Genomic DNA, 18,792 nt, shown 5'->3' on the forward strand with positions numbered 1-18,792 from the left:
AAAAAAAAATGACCTAAATGAAAGATCTCTGTGAGTAAGTTCCCAGCAGAAAGAATGGGTCATCAAAGAAGGAGGTACCTTTCTCTGAAGGGAGGTGTGAACCTCCACTTTGACTATGACCTTGTCTAAATAAGATTGAAGTCGGTGAACTCAAAAGGCTTCCATAGCCTTGTCAACTTATGAAAAAAGCCTAGGGAGATTACTGATGCCATAAACAAGAGTGTCAAATTGTTAAGTCAACAACAGGAGTCACTATGCACTTACTCCCCATGTAGGATCTCTGTCCTTAATGTGTTGTTCAATATGAATTAATGCCATAACTAGAAAAAGAGTAAAGTTAGCAACATGAAATGAGGTTGATAGACACAAACCATAGAAGAATGGATAAACAATACAATATCATATGTAATGTAATACTCAAACAGTATTTTACACTTTATGTTCTGTGTGGGTGCAAACTGTTGAATTCTTTACTTAGTATATACTAAATTGATCTTCTGTATAACTGAAAACGAATCTTGATGTGAATGGGATGGGAGAGGGAGTGAGAGATGGGATGGTTGCAGGTGGGAGGGCAGTCATGGGAGGAAAAAGCCACCGTAATTTAAAAGCTGTACTTTGGAAATTTATATTTATTAAATAAACATTAAAAAAGGCCGGTGCCACAGCTCACTAGGCTAATCCTCCGCCTGCAGCGCCAGCACTCCAGGTTCTAGTCCCAGTCGGGGCGCTGGGTTCTAGTCCTGGTTGCTCCTCTTCCAGTCCAGCTCTCTGCTGTGGCCCGGGAAGGAGTGGAGGATGGCCCAAGTGCATGGGCCCTGCACCCACATGGGAGACCGGGAGGAAGCACCTGGCTCCTGGCTTCGGATCAGCGCAGTGTGTTGGCCGTAGCGCGCCGCCTGAGCGGCCATTGAGGGGTGAACCAACGGAAAAAGGAAGACCTTTCTCTCTATCTCTCTCTCACTGTCTAACTCTGCCTGTCAAAAAAAAGAAAAAGAAAAGAAAGAAATAAATAAAAGTTAAAAAAAAAAAAAAAAAAAAAAACAAGAAAACCCTGGGATACAATAGTGATGACTCAAGTAGTTGGGTTCCTGTCTCCCACCTGGGAGATCTGATTGAGTTACCAGCTCCTGGCTTCACCCTAGCCCAGCCCTCGCTATTTTCCATTTGGAGAGGGAGATAGCAGATGAGGTAACATGCTCTCACCTCTCTCTCTCTCTCTCTCTCTCAAATAAGTAAATAAAAATTTTAATTTAAAATCATCAAGTTTATGTTATATGTATTTTACTACAAAAAAGTGAACTTCAATAGCTTAGTTAAAACAATGCAAGCCCTCTCGTTAATTCTTTTTAGATTTATTAAAATGTTAAAATTTTGGATGTTGTAGGTTAAATGAAGCACATCACTAAAATTTTTTTAGATATAAATCAAAGTGGAAGAATGATCAAATCAAATAACTTCCAGAGAGCCAGCGGGTTCATACACATGTGAAATGACAAGTGGTGTTCATAACAGGGAGTGAGCATGTTTGAGGCAACCACAAGACTGTGCATTCCTATTAAATTCTCTAAGGCATCCCTATTAAATGTTTAAGAAACTCCAGCTAAACCCACAAAATGCACCCTGTGTCTCAATGTCTTTGGACCAACAGTTAGTGACATTTGACACAGACTGTCATACATTTGCTAACAGGGTATGAATTTGTCTTGAGCTCCTTAGCAACCAATGTAAAAAGAGAAATTTAGTCAGTTGCACAGTTTACAAGGTTGCAAGATACAAATCAAGCAATTATGCAGAATCTCTTGTGCTAAGGATATTGAAATAGGGAAGAAATTTCTTTTGAGAGTTCCATAGAAAGAACACAGCCATGTAGTAAACAATAATCTTACAGATTGAGACACCTCCATGAGATTTTTTTTGTTGTATCCATCATTAAAAATCCACTCTTTATTTCTTTTTGTTTTTTAACTTTTATTTAATGAATATAAATTTCCAAAGTACAGCTTATGGATTACAATGGCTTCCCCCCCCATAACTTCCCTCCCACCTGCAACCCTCCCCTTTCCCTCTCCCTCCCCCCTTCCATTCACATCAAGATTCATTTTCAATTCTCTTTATATACTCTTTATGTCTTTTTAAAAAATATTTATTTGAAATCAAAACAACAGAGAGAAGGGGAGTGGGGAAAGACAGAGAGAAATATCTTCAATTTGGTGGTTTACTCCTCAAATGACCACAACAGCCAGGTCTGGGCCAGGCTGAAGTCAGGAACTAGAAACTCCATACTGGTATTCCACACGGGTGGCAGGAGCCCAAGCACCTGGGCCATCTTCTGCTGCCTTGCCAGAAGCTTTAGCAGGAAGCTGGATCAGAAGTTGAGCTTCTCGATGTGAACCAGCATTCTGATATGAGAACCTGGTGTCACAAGCAGCAGCTTAACCAGCTGCACCACAATGCCAGCCCCTGAAACCCATTATTTCATAGAACAGTACCACAAAAAAACAGCTCATCCAGAGGTCAATGATCCAGTGGGAGATAAACTAGGGTTGAGTGAATAGTAAAGATGATGAGGTGCTTTTGGTGTCCAAAGGAGGGCAAACTTCCTGAGAGGTCATTTATAGGGAAAGGCTTCCTAGATGCTGAGGCAGCAGCTAGAGCTTTGAGAAAGGTAGGATTTATGTAAGTTCCTGTCTTGTATATAGTGGGTACACAGGCAATATTTGTTATGTGAATGAATAGATGTCTTAGTCCACTCTGCTGGCTAAAATGAAATATTTTAGAATAGGAGAATTCTGCAGATTGGGAACTCCAAGATCAAGGCTCCAGCCATTTCTTGTGTCTGCTGAAAACTTCTGCTGTGATTCTCAGATAGCACCTTCTAGTAGATTCCCCATAGGGTTGAAGGAGCAAAGGAGCACTCCTGGGCTTTTATAAAGGCACTAACATGGTTCGTGGAGGTAGAGCCCTCATGACTCAAACAATTCCCAGTGCTCCACCTCTAAATACTATGAAATTGGGTGTTAAGTTTCAACATTTGAATTGGGAGGGCACACCAACATAAAGGCCTTAGCAGTATAGAGGGAAAATAAAGGCATTTCAAGGCAAAAGGGATAGAGTATGTTGGAAATTGGAGGATGTTAGGGCTTTCTTGGTGGCAAGTGACAAAAATCAATTTGATTTAAAGAAAACTGAAAATTTATTAAAAGCATATTGAAGAATCATATGTAATTAAAAGAAAGACGTGAGCATTAAACATGGTAAAGGCATGCTTGAAGGTCCAGGAGCATCCTTTCCCTGGGCAGCCCATATTCAGTGGCTGATGCCCATAGGAATATTAAGGTCAAGCCATCTCAGCTCATGAAGGACAATTATTATGGAAGTTCTCATGGGGCTGGGCCAAGGTTTTGTCAAAACTACACTGAGATCAATTTCTCCTCTACCCAATCCTGCTTTATCTCATAAGTCCTGCTTCCCAGTAAACATCCTGCATTGCAAACTCAATCTCAGGGTCTACTTTCATGGAATTCAATCTTTGATAGCATAAAATACATAAAATAAGGAACTTACACGCTGCCAGGATGCTTTTTCTCTCATCTCTCCTTTTCTCTGGATCTTTGCTCTTGACATTTCCACTCCAGATTGTTTTTCTCCGGCCATTGGTAAATCTGGTTGTAAAGAATATCTGGTAGCTCTAGCCCCAGAAATGATTAGATTCTTATTGCTCAGTTTCTGATTTCAAAAATGTGTAGGGGCCGGCACTGTGGAGTAGTGGATGGGGCCGCCACCTGCAGTGCCGGCATCCCATATGGGTGCCGGCTAGAGTCCTGGCTACTCCACTTTCAATCTGGCTCTCTGCTATGCGTGGGAAAGCAGTGGAGGATGTCCTAAGTCCCTGGGCCCCTGCACTTGCATGGGAGGCCTGGAGGAATCTCCTGGCTCCTGGCTTCAGATCGGTGCAGCTCCAGCCATTACAGCCATCTGGGGAGTGAACCAGCAGATGGAAGACCTCTCTGTCTCTCTCTCTACCGCTCCTTCTCTCTGTGTGTAACTCTGACTTTCAAATAAATCTTTAAAAAAATTGTGTAAATTCCAGGAATGATGCTCATTCAAAAACAAAAAACAAATCAACTCTGGCCTGGATGTCAAGGGAATACAAATTTCTAGGCTTGGGTCAAAACTTATTTCTCAGGAATGGGATCATATAAGAATAGACATGGCAGTCACACATATCCATGGAGTTCAAGTTAGGGTTGTGGAGCAAAAATCATAATGATACCCCTCTAGTTTAGGGAATAGTAATAAAAATTGCCTTTGAGAGATAAATTTGGGATTTTGACTGCCAGGTGTAAGAATTGTAAAGTATCTTTATCTAGTTAATTAGTTTTCAAATACTTAAAACAATATAACTCTTTTTCAAACAAAACTTATTTTGGGACACCAACATGGTAAGAAGATAACCATGATGCTGCTGATTTGAGAGGATATGTTATTCTTCTCTAGTTACATTTGTCAGCGACCAGAGTCACCTCATTCATTGATTCAACAAATATTCACAAGACTCTTATTCTGCCTTAGAAAATGTGCTAGGTGCTAGAAAAGACAATGGCTGAAAAAACAAACACAATTCTTATTTTCAGAGTACACTACTACAATCCTAGGATGAAGTTTGAAACCCACTTTTCAGAGCAGTCTTGTGAGATAGATAAAGTCAAATAAAGGATTGGGAAAGGTAAAATAAAGGATTGGGCTAGGAGTGCGATGCTACAGAAATACTGAAAAATACTTATCTGGTAGTTTTAAATGTTGCCAACTTGATTTTGGGAAGATCGTTGATTAATTTGAAGCCCATTGCGATAGCTGAGCCGTGAAATGCAGAGGAAATGAAAAGGAAGGTTGGATACAAAAATATATAATATAAGAAAAATTGATGAGTCTTGGTGACAACATCTTAATGGATCTGGCTGGTGTCTATTAATGTATGACATTAAAACAATCCCATATACATTTATAGGTCCTCGGTATTCCTTTCACTTTTCCAGCTCAATCAAATGTACAATATATTCTGATCCACATCACTGCACTTACATATTAATCATTCATGCATTCTTGACAGCCTATTTCAGTTCCATTCTTTCAGCACCCTAACCACTCACACATACTTCTCCCTGGTTCCAAGTACAACACCCTCAAGGCTGATAGCAACTCTGGCCATTCCTCATGTCTTTCTTATATACAATAGCAATCAATATTAAATTCCTGATAATTTACAGTTCAACTAGTATCACATATGCTTTTTTCCAAGATATTGTTCTTTAGCTTCTCAAGGACTTACTTTACATCATATGAAAAAAGATTTAGTACTCTTTTTACATATTTTAAGTTCAAGTACAATTCAATGTGTGATTACATGAGTTAGGGTCTACTTTTCTGGCCTTTATAATGACTCAGTATTCTTGAAGCATCTTTGGGCTGAAGATGCTTGGACAACCAACCTTGTGTATATTCACTTCACAATTTAGATTCTCTAAGAATTTTCTAAGATTATCTCTAGAAAAGTCTTTATGGAATCATTGCTCCAATTCCCCACCCCACTCACATTTCACAGTTGAGGGAAACTGCAGAGGCTAAATATGAAACTTCTTAATTTCAATCTTGTGTTCTTTCTCTACTAGATGATACAGGTAAAGGTAGATACATGTATACCTTGTGAAAATTTACTAAAAGGGATTGGAAATTATTGTTAATCACTAAATATTGTTGGTCATTAAAGCCCTGTTCACAGACAAATCACTGGGGGCAAAGGTTTAGATTTAATTCTTACAGTGGTGTCTGGTTCTATACGAATTAGAATTCGTAAGCTTATTCCTAAGGTTGCACCTACATTGCAAATTACTTGAAGGCAAAGTGTGTTTTCACATACCACTTTATTGGCACAAAGATCCTAGGTCACATGTCATTCATTTTAAGCTATTTATTGAGTACTTACTGTGCACCAGGTACTGTTCCAGGTATTTGGATACAGCAATATATAAAGATGACATAGTCCCTACCCTCATACATCATATTGTGTGGAAAGAAAATTTTATATTGAACAAGTAGGATCCAGTGAAAAGACAATAATCAACAAGTAATACAAAGTGTGACGATAGAAACTCAAAAAGGAGAGAGTGGAGGCAAAGTCTGTGGAAATAGCATTGAAAGTACCCATTTCCTTTCTTCTTAACTTTTCTTCTCTCCTGCTTCAGATACATGAGTGTAACTGGCATCAATGGTGAAAGGCATAAATGTTACAATTCTGAGATATCTGTGTTCGTTGGGGTCCTTTCTATTGTTAAACATGGTGATACCTTAGAGCAAGTAGTATTGTAGGCCAAGCCCAAGATTTATAGTGTTTCCCAGAAGAGAACAACTGGGTGTGACAAGCCTGCATTCATTTATTCAGAAAACATTTACTGTGCATTTATTCTGTGTCAGGTGTTATGAGCAAAACATTTGCTGCCATTATTGTTGCACATGTGTGGTGGGGAGACATATTATAAACAAAAGATCTCACAAAAAAAAAAAAAAAAACAATAAAGTACCTTGGAATAAATTTAACCAAGGAGGTCAAAGACCTCTATGATGAAAATTACAAAACACTAAAGAAAGAAATAGAAGACGACACACACAAAAAAATGGAAAAACCTGCCATGCTCATAGATTGGAAGAATCAATATCATCAAAATGTCCATTCTCCCAAAAGCAATTTACAAGTTCAATGCAATACCAATCAAAATACCAAAGTCATTCTTCAAAGACCTAGAAAAAACGATGCTGAAATTCATATGGAGAAACAGGAGACCCAGAATAGCTAAAGCAATCCTTTACAATAAAAACAAGGCCGGAGGCATCACAATTCCAGACTTCAAGGCATACTACAGGGCAGTTATAATCAAAACAGCCTGGTACTGGTACAAAAACAGATGGACAGACCAATGGAACAGAATAGAAACATCGGAGATCAATCCAAACATCTATAACCAACTCATATTTGACAAAGGACCTAAAACCAACCCCTGGAACAAGGACAGCCTCTTCAACAAATGGTGCTGGGAAAACTGGATGTCCACATGCCGCAGTATGAAGCAAGACCCCTACTTTACACCTTATACAAAAATCTACTCAACATGGATCAAAGAACTAGAGATGCGCCATGACACCATGAAACTAATTGAGAGCATAGGGGAAACCCTTCAAGATATCGGAATAGGCGAACAATTCCTGGAGAAGACCCCACAGGCACGGGTAATCAAAGATAAAATAAACAAATGGGATTACCTCAAATTGAAGAGTTTCTTAACAGCAAAGGAAACAGTCAGGAAAGCGAAGAGGCAACCAACAGAATGGGAGACGTTATTCGCAAACCACACAACAGATAAAGGATTAACAACTAGAATCTATACAATGATCAAAAAACACCACAGAATCAAAACAAACAACCCAATTAAAAAATGGGCCAAGGACCTTAAAAGACATTTTTCAAAAGAGGAAATCCAAATGGCCAACAGGCACATGAAAAAATGCTCAGGATCCCTAGCCATCAGGGAAATGCAGATCAAAACCACAATGAGATGCCACCTCACTCCGGTTAGATTGGCTTACATACAGAAATCAACCAACAACAGATGCTGGCAAGGATGTGGAGAAAAGGGGACACTAATCCACTGTTGGTGGGAATGCAAGCTGGTAAAGCCACTATGGAAGACAGTCTGGAGAGTCCTCAGAAACCTGAATATAGCACTACCACAGGACCCAGCCATCCCACTCCTTGGAATATACCCAAATGGAATTAAAGGGGTGAAAAAAGCCATTTGCACCTCAATATTTGCTGCAGCTCAATTCACAATAGCTAACACATGGAATCAACCTAAATGTCCATCAATGGATGACTGGATAAAGAAACTATGGGATATGTACTCTATGGAACACTATACAGCAGTAAAAAACAATGAAATCCGGGCATTCACAACAAAATGGAGGAAGCTGGAAAACATCATGCTGAGTGAAATAAGCCAGTCCAAAAGGGATAAATATCACATGTTCTCCCTGATCGATGGCAACTAAACGAGCACCTAAAATGATACCCATTGAAGTGAAATGGACACTATGAGAGACAATGACATGAGCAGCCCTTGTCTAGACTATTGAGGAAAAACTTACTATTTTGTTCCTTTAGTATTTTTGTCGTTGTTGTTGCTCGGTTTGCTCTACACAAGACCACTGGTTGAACTCTGCAATCAATCCACAACCATTCTTAAGCGTTTAAAAATTAACAGGAAATTGATCTCTGTGGAACATGGGAGTGGGAATAAGAGAGGGAGGAGATATATAGGATGGCACATACTCACTCAGACCTACCTCCAATGGTGGAACTGGAAATGTGCCAGGGGATTTCAACTCAATCTTACCAAGGAGGCAGGTACCAATGCCAGCACACTTGGTAAAGTGACAAATATAAATACACAACTGATCAAAAAGATAGGGTAAGTGTCGAAGAGATTACACAAATAAGACCAGTGTAAGCAAATAATGAAAGATAGAATCAAAAGGGAGAGAATGATCCTGCGGGGGAAGCAGGACACACAGCAGACTCATAGAATGGCAAATGCCCAAAACAGCACTCCTGCCTCAGAATCAACCCTTGGGACATTCGGATCTGACTAAAAGGTCCATGAGAGTCTCACAGGCATGGAAAGCCATGACACGGTGGCAAAAAAACAATCTAAATGAAGAATCCTGTTGAACAACACCTCAGCAGAAGGATCAGGCCATCAAGGAGAGAGGCGCCTTTCTCTGAAGGGAGGAAGGAAACTCCACTGTGATATGGCCTTGACTAAACAAGTTCAGAGTTGGTGAACTCAAGGGGCTTCCATAGCCTAGACAGCTCATAGCAAGAGTCTCGGGTGATTGCTGACGTCATAAATAAGAGTGCCAATTGTTAAATCAACAACGGGAGTCACTGGGTTCATGCTCCCCACGCAGGATCTCTGTCCTTAATATGTTTATCTATGAAACTCAAAAACAACACTACTAGTTGAACAATACCCTATACCTGGTTCGGTTGTGTGAGTGCAACCTGTTGAAATCCCTGCTTAGTATATACTAAGTTGATCTTCGGTATATGAAGGTTATTGAAAATGAAACGTGATGAAGGGCGGGATGGGAGAGGAAGTGGGTGAGGGGAGGGCCACGGGAGGGAGGGAGGTCGGGGGGAAGCCACAACAATACAAAAGATGCATTTTATATTCTACTTAAAACTATTGGTTGAACTCTGTAATTAATACACAATTACTCTTAGGTGTTTAATCAATGCTATAACTAGCACTCAAATAGTATTTTACACTTTGTGTTTCTGTGTGGGAGCAAAATGTGGAAATCTTTACTTAACATACGCTAAATTGATCTTCTGTATATAAAGATAATTGAAAATTAATCGTGATGTGAAGGGGAAGGGGAGAGGGAGTGGGAGAGGGGAGCATTGTGGATGGGAGGGAAGACACGGGGGGGAGGGGGCTATTGTGGTCCATAAGTTGTACTTTGGAAATTTATGCTCATTAAATAAATTAAAAAATAAATAAACAAAAGATCTCACAAAATGTAAAATTACAATGGCAGGGTTTTGTGGTTGTTTTTTTTTGTTTTGTTTTTTGTTTTTTTTTTTTTGCCAGAGTGTCTTGATTTCCATGCCTAAAATACTCTCTTGGGTTCATGGGTTGTTCAGCCAGATCCGAATGCCTTAAGGGCTGATTCTGAGGCCAGAGTGCTGTTTAGGACATCTGCCATTCTATGAGTTGCTGTGTATCCCGCTTCCCATGTTGGATTATTCTCTCCTTTTTTAAATTCTATCAGATAGTATTAGCAGACACTAGTCTTGTTTATGTGATCTCTTTGACTCTTAGACCTATCATTATGATCAATTGTGAACTGAAATTGATCACTTGGACTACTGAGATGGCATTGGTACATGCCACCCTGATGGGATTGAATTGGAATCCCCTGCCATGTTTCTAACTCTACCGTTTGGGGCAAGTCCAATTGAGCATGTCCCAAATTGTATATCTCCTCCCTCTCTTATTCTCACTCTTATATTTAACAGGGATCACTTTTCAGTTAAATTTAAACATGTAAGAATAATTGTGTGTTAATTAAAGAGTTCAACCAATAGTATTAAGTAGAACAAAAAAAAATACTGAAAGGGATAAAGTATTAAATTGTTCATCAACATTCAGGACATTCCATAGCCTTGGCAACTCATAACAAGAACCTAGGGTGATTACTGATGCCATAAACAAGAGTGTCAATTTGTTAAGTCAACAACAGGAGTCACTGTGCACTTACTCCTCACGTAGAATCTCTGTCCTTAATGTGTTGTACAATGTGTTGTACAATGTGAATTAATTAATATAACTAGTATTCAAACCGTACTTTACACTTTGTGTTTCTGTGTGGGTGCAAACTGTTGAAATCTTTACTTAATATATACTAAATTGATCTTCTATATATAAAGAGAATTGAAAATGAATCTTGATGTGAATGGAATGGGAGAGGGAGCAGGAAATGGGAGGGTTGTGGGTGGGAGGGAAGTTATGGGGGGAAAAGCCACTGTAATCCATAAGCTGTATTTTTTTAACTTTTATTTAATGAATATAAGTTTCCAAAGTACAGCTTATGAATTACAATGGCTTTTACAAGGCATGCTTAGCCCTTTTCTTAAATAAAGATGATGTGTATTTCACCATTATTGATGATAGCCATTGAGTGTGGGGAGAATTAACGTCTAAAACTAGACAATTAGTTAATAATTTATGGTATATGCATACATTGGAATGCTAAAAGTGATTAAAATGAATCTAGATTGTATCTAATGATATTTCATATATCACAAATATTCAAAAAATTTTGTAGAGATTTTATTTATTTATTTGAGAGGTAGAGTTACTGACAGAGAGTGAGAGGCAGAGAGAAAGGTCTTTCATCCTCTGGTTTACTCTCTAAATAGCTATGATAGCCAGAGCTGGGTCTATCTGAAGCCAGCAGCCAGGAGCTCCTCCAGATCTCCCACACGAGTGCAGGGGCCCAAGCACTTGGACCATCTTCTACTGCTTTCCTAAGCCATAGCAGAGAGCTGGGTCAGAAAAGGAGCAGCCAGGACATGAACTGGTGCCAATATGGGATGCCAGTGCTGCAGGTGGAGGTGTAGCCTACTATTCTACAGAGCCAGCCCCTCAAAAAGTTTTTAAAAACAGATTTTATACATATATTTCACATGTATTAATCAGTATGTCTATCTAATCTATTAATCTACTTATATGGAGGTAGAGAGATCCAGGGATAAAATCTGGGAAAATATTCTCTAAAAAGTTAACAGCAATTATCACTGACTGATTAACATGTATCTCTTTCAAATTAAAAAAAAAAACCACATTAATTTAAAAATAAAGCAAGTTGACATCTGGTTTTAAAATGATGGAGTAAAGACACCTGTCTCTGTTCTTTCCAAAATCATCTTACAAGAACAAGCAAAAGGAAAACAGAAATGCAGACTCTGCCTTTGACAAAACTAAGAAATAACTTGAAATCTGAGTGATGATATGTGGGGAATGGGCTGCTCAGTGTGGAGACCACTAGAGAGGCCCATGGAAAAATGAAGCCAGGACCCACTCAAAAACGCAAAGCTCAGACAATGCTGGAAGAGCACCTGTTCTCCAAAGAAGTGGGAGATCCCAGGGAGAGCAACCATCAGTTCTTTATCTAAAGGATGATAGTGGAACATGCAGGCTTACAGCAGAAGCTTCTTTAGCCCTCAGCTGGTAGAAGCAGGGAACCTGGGGTGGAAAGCAGAACGACACAGGCTTAACGAAGCAATCCATGAATGAGATGAGGCAGGGTAGAGGAAAACACTGCACTACAAGCTGACACTAGAAAAATAAAGGCAAGGTAATTCTTTTATATACTTACATAACCACACTCACACAACCCTGCATTATAAGAAGTTTTATGACCTTCAATTAAAATAAAACACAGTTATATTACAGAAAAACTCCAAAAGCTTGAACAGGATGGAGACTATTTTTCTTTCATTTAAAAGAACTTCAAGAATAGCACTTATGTAGTGGCTTCAGGGTGTCATCAGGGAGCCAGGCTCTTGACTTTCTGCTCTGCAATCCTCTGCACATGGTTTCTATCTTTAAAGTCACCTCATGTTTTTAGATAGATTCTGGAGTGCCAGTCATTATATCTACCCATACTGGCGCTTGCAGGGATGAAGAAAAAAAGCCCCTTTCCCCTCTGCTTTTAAGGTGCTTGCCCTTGTATATTCTTTTTTTCTTTAATTTTATTTAAGGTATACAAATTTCATGTATTTCACATGTACAGATTCAGGAACATAGTGATACTTCCCACCTCACCCTCCCTCCCACCCATGCTCCCACCCTTCTTCCTCCTCCATCTCCTATTCCCACTCTTAATTTTTGCAAAGATCTACTTTCAGTTTACTTTATACTCATAAGATTTATCCTACACTAAGTAAACAGTTCACAAATAGTATGAAGGAAAAAAAATACTGTTCCTCAACAGTAGGAACAAGGGTTGTAAACAATCATTGAATCTCAAAATGTCAATTTCATTCTAATACATTATATTTTAGGTACTCTATTAGCTACCACAAATCAGGGAAAACATATGGTATTTGTCTTTTTAGGACTGCTTTGTTTCACTAAATATAATGGTTTCCAGTTGCATTCATTTTGTTGCAAAAGACAAGATTTCTGAGCCGGCACTTTGGCACAGTGGGTAAAGCTGCCACCTGCAGTGCTGGCATTCCATATGTGCACTGGTTTGAGTCGCAGCTACTCCACTTCTAATCCAGCTCCCTGTTAATGCACCTGGAAAGCAGCAGAAGATGGCCCAAATTCTTGGGCCCCTGCACTCATGTGGGAGACCTGGAAGAAGCTCCTGACTCCTAGGTTCAGGTTGGCCCAGCTCTGGTTGTTGTGGCCATTTGGGGAGTGAACCAGCAAATGGAAGATTCTCTCTTTTTGCTTCTGCCTTTCAAATAAATACATTTTTAAAAAGGGAGACATGATTTCACTTTTTTTTTTACCACTGAGTAGTATTCCATGATTTATAAATACCATAATTTTATCCAGTCTTCAGTCAATGGACATCTGGGTTGATTCCATATCTTAGCTATTATGAATTGAGCTGCAATAAACATGGGGGTACAGATAACACTTTCGTTTGTTAATTTCATTTTGGTTTGGGTAAATTCCCAGGAGTGGGATGGCTGGATCATATGTTAGGTCTATATTCAGATTTCTGAGGTATCTCTACTGTCTTCCATAGTGGCTGCACCAGTTTACATTCCCACCAACAGTGGATTAGGGTACATTTTCTGCAACATCCTCACCAGCATTTATTGTTTGTTGATTTCTGTCCTTACATACTCTTAAACAGAATTTAGTCACATGGCCATAACCAACCATAAGGAAAGCTAATACTGGATTAGAGGGTATTTTGCATGGGCAAAATCACAATGAATAGAATCTGGTTTCTGTTGTAAAAGAAACATGAACCAGAGAGAATTCTTTATAGCTCAGAAACATGATTCTGTTTTGTATCCTTCCAATAACTTATCAGAAATTACCTCTTTCATTTAAAGATAAGTAGTGATTTTAATTGAACCATTATACAAACCGTATAAAGATATTGTAAGAAAAAGGAGGAAAGAAAATAAAAGCAAATGGCAGATGGAGAATGAACATTTATTAAACAAAAATGTTGTGGACAGGCAGACAAAATTATGATTAAGCATATTGCCATATCACCCAAGAATTCAATACAATTTTCAACAACCTCAAAGCAGAGATACAAGAGCCAGGGAAAGGTTGAATAGATATTGCTGAAAACACTAGAAGGTATTCAGAAGACAGGGCTAAAAAAAGTAAGCAAAATGAGATAAATATGAATAAAGACGAGAGGCTGTAGAAGCTTGTCAAAGTTAAATGAAAAAGTGGATGACTGGTGTCCTTGGATTCCACGGCAGTCCAATTTTGTATTTAATCAAGATAACATTCAAAATAAACAACAGCAAAAAAAAATCAAATCTACAACGTGCTCTGAAAAACTGATGTAGGAGAATTGACTCTAAAATATAACCTAAAAGTTTCTAGATGTTAGAGATAAAGATTTCTTTGGACATCCAGGGAATGACACCAATGTCATTAATGTGGGTAATAGAGTGACTGGGAGACAGGTGACCTCTGACATCTCTGTAGCATCGTTCTGTATGAGAAGATAGAGGAGAAATGTCCAGATTTCTAAACAGCTAAACTTGAGATCAGGAAACTTTTTTTAGTGTCAGATATTAAATGTTTTCAACTTTGTGGATCACAGGATTTCTGTCACAAGTATGAAGTTTTGTTTTTGTGCCTGAGAACAGCCACAGACAATATATAATTGGGTGGGCATGTTGTCTTCCAATAAAACTCTATTTAGAAAAGCAAGCAGACTACTGGGTTTGGCCCAAGCTCCACAATTTGCTGACCCCTGAGATAAACAATCACGCGACTACAAAGGCAAAAAAGGGAAATATTTTTGAAGCTGTGAGATCTCTGGGAATATACTCCACATAATCTAAACTGTTAGAAGACAAACTTCAGTGGACAAAAAGATAAATGAAGTAACTGAAGCAAAAATACTGGCAAGAAATAAAAAGCTAAAATATGTTCTTCTACCTGCAGAACAGAAAAAGAGGCATACCTTCCGGCTCCTTTGGCAGCAAGCGCCTTACAAGCCCCATGACGTGAAAGGATAATTCAAGAAACCAAGACATCTGTTGGAAGCCATAAAAATTATGATCAGTTCTAAATAAAGAAGGTGATGTCACATTCACAGAGCCCTTTAAAAACATCTAGCAATTCACAGGGATATTTGGATTGTTAACCATAGTGACAGCTAAAGTAAGATGTAAAATGAAGAAATTGTATTAAATCAAAGGTTCCTCAGCCCTAGGTGCTCATTAGAATCACCTAAGACCAAAAATGCTTATGCCCTGTCCCAACCCATAACCTGAATTAGAAATTCTGTATTTAGAAAAAAATACCATTGTTTTAAGCTCTCCAAAAACTTACGTATGCACTCAAGTGGGAAAATCACTAGATTAGATTTTTTATATATTTATAAATTCAGATATTTTATATATGTATATATAAAGAATCATCTCAAGCTGAGAAATTTAGAAAATGTTGCAAAGCAAAGTATAATAGTCAGCTTTGTGTCACCATGGTAAGATACCTGACAGGCTACACGTGAAGGTATGCAACAAATTTAGCTCACAGTTTTGGAGAGTTAAGAGCATTGTGCTTGCACCAGCTCATTTCTGGGGAAGACCATACTCCTGACTGTGTCACATCGTGGTGGATTAAAATGGTGGGGTACACGGGGCTGGCGCTGTGGCGCAGTGGGTTGAAGCCCTGGCCTGCAGCACTGACATCCCATATGGGTTTGACTCCTGGCTGCTCCACTTCTGATCTAACTCTCTGCTATGGCCTGTGAAAGTAGTAGAAGATGGCTCAAGTCCTTGGGCCCTGCACCCACATGGAAGACTGGGAAGAAACTCTTGGCTCTTGGCTTTGGATTGGCTCAACTCCAGCCACTGTGGCCATTTAGGGAGTGAACCAGAGGCCAGAAGATCTCACTCTCTCTCCGTCTGGCTCTACTTCTCTTTGTAATTCTGTCTTTCAAATAAATAAAATTAAAAAAAAAAAAATGGTAGGGTTACAAGCATTCACATCTCACGCCAGGAAGCAGAGAGAGCTGGGTAGGGACAGGCTTGCTCTTTTGGTAACAATCCTTACCTGAGAACCACAGAGAGTGCCACAAGAATTACCAAGGGTTTGCAAAAGAACACTTTCACTTTCAGGGACCTAAGGATTTTCTACCAGACTCCAACACTGGAAAGTTCCACTATCTCCAAATACCACCACTTTGGGGACCAAACTTCTAACCCAATGGCCCCTTGAGGAACACCCCAATCATATGTAAACCAAAGAGTCTAAATTAGTTGATTTCAGATGTATACATACCTTTAAATTACAGTTTCCATATTAGTTTGAGTCACAAGGGATTCTAAAGAAAACCTGAGCACTTAATGCCATCCCAATGTAAAGAAACTGGTAAGTATTTATGCATTAAGAAAAAAGAAGTAACTCCTTCTGGCAATGTAGTCAATTCATTATTTTAAAGGAAAAGTATCAATGTTGGGTAAGTTGCCAATGTTGAATGTTCTTTTGTTTCAAAAGTCAGAGTTCCCTGGGATGGTGTTTGCTTTTAAAGAGCATTTCATTAAGACTGGTGCATAATCTACCTCTTAAATCAAATCACTCAGATTTGAAAGTTAGAAAATCCAAAGAAAATTTTAAACACACAAAGAAAAATAAATGAATCTCAATAGAGAAATAAAATATTTTCCTAAAGAAAGCAGATAATCTATAATGATTAAGGTGACAATAGTTCCAGTTTTCCATCACGTGCACTTGTTATTCCAGAGTAATTACTAGTAGTACTCTCTCACTCTCAAACATTTCTCTAGTGTAGGCAAGAAATTACATAGTAATTCTCCTATAGATGCTAACAACAATAAATGAGACATATCTCTTCATTACAGCAGATATAAAAATCTATTCTTGGAAATATATTAATGATTAATATTGTACCTTCATAAGAGGAAGCCAAATTTTTAACCAGAGCTTGTGGTTGGAAATCAGTTTTACTCTGTAGTGAAGTAGGGGGAACTAAATCATTTAGTGGGATCAACAACAATATTTTACAAGAGGATATCAATAAATATTGGAAGGTGCATAATAGAAAATCAAATTGGAATTGTTGATAATGGAATTGGAGAAGTTAGCATTGCTAAAATACTAGGGAAAAGCAGATGCAAATATCAGGGCCACAGGGACTAAATCTGGTCAGGAACAACAAGGAGAGACAGAAGTCAAAGAAAGGATCTAGAGAGGTCATGTATAGTCACTTTTCTAAAGAACTTTCAACTGTTTCCTCCAGCTTTTCACTGACCTAATCACAAAATAGATCTATTGGTTTCTAGCACTCTAATGGAGTTGAAGTTTGTAGAAAACTATTCAAATGAATCTATTCTTGCAAAGATTTCCTTAACTGAGACCTTTAATTCAAATTGTTCAACTTTTTTTTAAAAAAGCCTGATTTTCAAAGAAAACTGATCAAATGGTTTCTAAGATAATTATTCTGAACCAATGTTATTTGATATTCTAAGACTTTCATGAATTAAGAAGAAAATTAAAGTCTGCAGAAAACACAAAGATAAAGTTTCAAACCGGTTAAATCATTCTTGCCCAGAGTATCCTGATGTGCACCACCAGTCAATGGAGAGACAAATGTCACTATCAAATATCCTTCATATCCAAGAAAGAATGTGTGACAGCATTCTAAAAGTGAGTTACAACATTTAGTCATTAAACAGATATTTATTCAACATCTGCTACAAACATAGCATTATGCATCCCTGGTAGAGTATGGGTATTTGTAAAAAGATGTGAAAAATAAACTACAAAAAGAACAAATATGTGCACAAATGCAGTAGTAATGGAAAAGCACCTCATGGGATCCTTGATCAATCTCTTCTAAGAATGGCTTATTTATAGCACCTAAAAAAGACATGGACTTAATCAGTAAGTTAGTGACCTATGATCCTAAGGGAAGACAGAGAACACCATAGCTCTTGGTTTCCCATGTTCTAGTTCCAGAACCTCAGAAGTCTCAACTTCTTATCCTAGGGTTTAATGAGACATCCTTATTCTCTTTCAATCAATTCCTCATTTGCTTAAGCAAATATCAGTGGATTTCTGTTCATTGCAAATGAAGAACCTAAGACAGATAACAAAAGTGAACTTGATATTTTAATATAAGAAAATAACAATAGCTTATTCTTGATGTTTGGTATAATTCATGTCAAGAATATGGCAACAAAAGACAATTTCTTCTAGAAAGAATTGGATTAAATGTAAATGAAAGGGGGAAGGCTCAGTGATAAATGAGGTCTAATCCTAGTGGGAATCCTTAAGCTTTGTGCTAGTATAATGAAGACCACTTGGATGAGCATAAAATAAGAGACCACCAAAGTTGATAGTTACAGAAGTATGTTATTGCCTGTTTAATCAAGTAGAAGCTACAGATAATTAATGCCTTCTTAAAATATACTGGCTGTTTGAGTTCTCATAATTACATAATAATATCCCTCACCTTGCTTTCATGGGTTGAATTTATATATTCATCCCTGCACTTTTGAGCAAACTTTTCAAGCTGTCACTGGGTGACGCTGCCTACTTGTTGACCAGAAGAGCAGTAGTTTCAGCAATATAGCCACCTTTGCCCTCACTACAGTATTCATACAATCACTTGAGTATCCTATGACAGGTTTGTAGTCATTTTCTAAAACAAGAGGGGTGAAAAAATGTGAACATATTGACACTACGATTAAGTAATACAAGGATAGTTCAAAGAATTTGTGGGGAAAATGGAATTCAAGGACAAAGATGGGGGCCGGCATTTGACATAGCAGTTAAGCTGTCTCCTGGGATCCCCACATCCCACCTTCACTTACAACCCAATTTCCTGTTAATGTGCACACTGTGAGGCAGCAGGTGATGGTCCATGTAATTGGCTCCCTGCCACCCACATAGGAGATCTGGATAGAGTTCTGTGCTCCTTGCTTCA

The 18,792-nt window shown here is 38.4% G+C and overlaps 1 long non-coding RNA gene across 38 annotated transcripts in view; it reads right to left on the reverse strand.

Moving 5' to 3' along the window:
• The window catches only part of LOC103351120 (uncharacterized), a 222,632-nt gene that overhangs the window by 83,291 nt on the left and 120,549 nt on the right, over positions 1-18,792 (reverse strand). For 11 of the 38 annotated variants that reach the window (XR_011387953.1, XR_011387928.1, XR_011387935.1 and 8 more), the window contains 2 exons: positions 14,800-14,872; positions 10,937-11,864 (listed from right to left, as the gene is read on the reverse strand). The exons of 6 other annotated variants lie outside the window; for them this stretch is intronic. This is a non-coding gene — a long non-coding RNA (uncharacterized lncRNA). 21 more of the 38 variants (XR_011387946.1, XR_001794371.3, XR_011387965.1 and 18 more) reach the window with 7 other exon arrangements.

This window comes from Oryctolagus cuniculus, chromosome 1 (genome assembly GCF_964237555.1).
Source record: "Oryctolagus cuniculus chromosome 1, mOryCun1.1, whole genome shotgun sequence".
NCBI classification, from domain to species: Eukaryota; Metazoa; Chordata; class Mammalia; order Lagomorpha; family Leporidae; genus Oryctolagus; species Oryctolagus cuniculus.